Raw genomic sequence first — 3,866 nt, 5'->3', positions numbered from 1 at the left:
ACCAGCAGTTACAGAGGGTCGGGGAAGGGAGAGGGAGTGGCATGAAGCAAAAAGCAAACAAACAAAAAAATTTGGCCCACTTAGAATTTTAACAAGGCTGGCCCTGTGGGCAACATGTAATTTCTTGAATTGATTAATCTGCTGCATTATCCTAGAAAGGATTTGAGGAAAGTTGCCGCAAAAGGGCATTCATAATAAACTTAAGAAAAATAAGAAAAGGGACAGGGGAGGAGAGGAAAAAAAATGTGTTTTTTAGTAATTTTTTTGTGGGGGAGGTAATTAGGTTTGTTTGTTTAAATGGAGGTACTGGGGATTGAACCCAGGACCTCCTGCTTGCGAAGCAAGCACTCTAACCCTGAACTATACCCTCCCCTCAAAAACAACTTGTTTAAGTGAAATGGGAGGAAACAAACAGGCACCAGGCCTTCCAGGCTGCCCAGGCAAAATCTGATAGTTTACACCAGCTTCTTATCTTAACGGGAGACCATATGACAGTTCCTTGGGTTAAGACATGGTTTTCCCACACAAAACTCAGGGAGAAATTCCTGAAGTGGAGCAATTCATGCAGATTAGGGAGTGATGTGCAAGGGTCAAAGATGCTGCTGCTCTCAGGGAGTGTATTAAATCCAAAGCCTTAGTCCTACAGGGCAATGCGGGCAGTTTGAGGGCCAGAGATGCTGGGGCCAGAGCTGTACCTGATAACGCTTTGACCACAGCCAAGTGTCAAACTGTCCTTTCATAAGCACATGTGAAAACGGTTCTACTTTGAGGTTTCTGTGGGGTGGGGAGACCCTTGAGAATCGGGAACAGAAAGAAAACATTTCCCGAGGTTGCAGATGCGTGTCCCACATCACAATTCAAAAGTTTTATTTCTGTACATTTCTAGCAAAAGGGTGCCCTATTTGTCCTGTGTCTTTTTTCACCTCCTGGTGCCCCACTGACAATCCCTTGCAGTTTGAGAAGCACCAAACAGAAGGTCTAAGGGGTCATCTCTAAGCCTCCTTCCACACCCTGCATTCTGGGACTCAGCAGCTGAGTTGGGTGTGAGCTATGGAGGAAGATGGAATCTACCTCACAGCCTGATCAAGTTGACCACCTGTCTATCCCCATTTTACAGATGGGAAAACTGAGGTTTGGAGAAAGCGAATTACTTAGGAAGAAAGATGATGCCAGGAGTGAGGTTGGTATCCGAAGAACAGGGCCATGCAGTTCTGATCCCAGGGCCACAATTTTTAGCATCCAGGGTATCAGAGAAAAAGATGTTTCACCCACAAGATAGTCTTAAGTTTGAAGACAAAGAATTTTCTGCATAAACACACAACTATTTGTGATACTGAAGCCACACATGTCTCCCAAGGATCCTCCAATTATAACACACATGAAAGTTTTTGGAAAGCTATAAGCACTATAAAAATCACATTATTTATTATTATTATAAGACAAATAGTGCTAGAGAATGCAGTAGGTAAACCCCCAAATCTCAGTGACTTGTAAAAGGTGGTTTCCCACATCACAGGTGGTTCTCAGTCTGCAAGGACTCAGCAGTCACTAAGGGACCCAGACTCTTTCCATCTTGTGGCTCCACCTGCTCTGAGTCTTCTAGCAGTAAGAGAGCAAGCTCACAAGGGGAGGTGTGTGGGAGTCCTGCCTGGCAGGGGCACACACCCCATCCACCCACACTCCATGGGTGGGATTGAGTCACATGACACAAGGAATAGCAAGGAAGGCTGGGAAATTTGTATAGCCGATAGCAGCAAGCACCAGCAGTTCTGCCCCCCTGTTTCTCCTTGGCCCCAACTCTCTCTTTTCCCTCCCACAGTTCTATCGATCTCTGAAGCCCTGATATTCTGTTACCCATCTCCCACGTAGCCTGTCTTGCAGGGTTTTTGAGAGGATCAAATGTGACAGTGATGTGAACGTGTTTATGCCAAGGTCCTGCACAAAGCAGGGGCCGCATGTCCTTCAGCTCCTTGTGACCCTGTCAAGTGGTTCTCAAGATGAATTGCACTTTGCCTGTCTCATGACTCTCAGTGCCGTGTGCTCAGATCGCTTTACCATCATTAATAATACAGACACACCCCCGGGGGCAGGCACATGTTAGTGATGGGGAAACGGAGGTGCAGACAAAGGTTAAGTGTCCTCCCAGGGCAGCCCTGCCAAAGCATGTAAGCCAAAGAGTGACTTTTCCAACTTTAGAGCTATTAATTCTCATTCTCGCTGGAGGAGAAAGCTGACTAGAGCAGTGAGGGAGGAAATAAGACAGCAGGCTTCTCTTGCAGGACCCTAGCTGGAGTGGCAGCAGTCCCTCCTACGTACCCAACCCTGCAGGAGTGAAAACCCAGCCCTCATATTTACTGGCTTCTGTGACCTTAACCAAGTTTCTTACCCTCTGTGAGCTATCTAGTGTGCCTCAGTTTTCTAATCTCTAAAGTGGGGAAAATCATCCATTTCATAGGGATGTGGTAGGCTTAAACAGGATAGTCTGTATCAAACACCTTTATATCTGGAATACAGAAAGTGCCTCAAAGATGTTGCAAGGTGATGATGATGATGATGGTGGTGATGATGATGGTGATGATGATGGTGATGGTTATGATGAGCAGCTTCCAGCACCAGGTCTAATTCAAACGTTTCTGTCCTAATATATCTTGGAGGAAAAAAAGGAATCCTCTATTGCTTCTGTAACATCCTCAGAGCCCAGCACAGTCTTGGCCAATAAATCCTCTAAATACTTGGTGGTCAAAGTTGCACAGAAACTTGGTGACAGCCTGAAATTCACACAACAAGTTAATAGAAACTGGATTATGATTCTGGCTTTAATTACTGCTCTCTACTCTCTCTTCAGACAGAAATCTCCTCTCAGCCATCCAGACTCAGAACTGGCCAACTATGTAGTTGGCTATGGGGCCTTGCAAAAAGTACTTCCATCTTTGTGCCTCAGTTTCCTCATCTACAAAACTGGAGTGAGAATTGTTCATGCCTCATAGGATTGTTGTGAGGATTAAACACATGAGGATTAAAAAGAATGTATGTTCCATGCCTGGTGCCGTCCATTTAGATGGCGCATCTAGAATGTTAACTATTTATAGACGACTAATGGCAGTGCCCCCTGCAGGTGAGGCTAAGGTTTCTGAACAATCTGGCTAAAACAGTGTAAACTCAGAGCATTCATGACTCTAACTGGGTTGGAAAGGCACGGATGAATGGCAGGGGTAGGGTCCACATTCAAGGCAATTCTGTATCTCCCACAGTGTGCAGCCCAGGGGCTTGGCACTCATTCATGGGGAAAGAAATCAGATGGATGACATGACGTAGGTGTGGCAACCAATTGATAATAAAAAGACACCAAGCATTTAATGGAATTATGCTAAGACAACTTTATGTCTGGAATATACCAAGTGCCCAAATGGTATTGGATGATAATGATGGTGATGATGGTGATGAAGATGGTGATGATGATGGTGATGATGACAGTGATGATGATGATGGTGATGATGACAGTGATGATGATGGTGATGGTGATGATTAGTAGCTCTGTACAGCTCACTTCAAAAGCTTCTATCTCAATACATCTTTAAGACAAAAACACCCTGCACCACGCTAAGCACTCTACAAACATAATCTCATTTATTTTCGCCCTCCTAATCCTGCAACAAAGTTATTACCTCCATTTTATAGATGAGGAGCCCAGAGCACAGAGTCCATGAACCACTTGCCAAAGGTCACCCGACTGTAAGTGGGGGCTGGGGATAGGAGTCAGACCCAGGTCTGTGCACCTGCAAAGCTCTGATTCCTTATCACCAAGTGGTCCTGCCCACCAAGGCAAACTGACTTCACTCCCCAGGAGCTGCCCAAGGGACATGGGC

At 45.4% G+C, this 3,866-nt stretch overlaps 1 non-coding gene across 1 annotated transcript; it reads right to left on the bottom strand.

Moving 5' to 3' along the window:
• Positions 1 to 298: 298 nt before the first annotated feature.
• Positions 299 to 371, bottom strand: TRNAA-CGC (transfer RNA alanine (anticodon CGC)). Its single transcript has one exon. It is a non-coding gene; the product is annotated as a tRNA-Ala (tRNA).
• Positions 372 to 3,866: the final 3,495 nt, after the last annotated feature.

Source organism: Camelus bactrianus, chromosome 10 (genome assembly GCF_048773025.1).
Source record: "Camelus bactrianus isolate YW-2024 breed Bactrian camel chromosome 10, ASM4877302v1, whole genome shotgun sequence".
In the NCBI taxonomy this organism is placed as follows: domain Eukaryota; kingdom Metazoa; phylum Chordata; class Mammalia; order Artiodactyla; family Camelidae; genus Camelus; species Camelus bactrianus.
The sequence above is the reverse complement of the archived record's forward strand: the minus strand, read 5'-3'. Positions and strand labels throughout refer to the sequence as shown.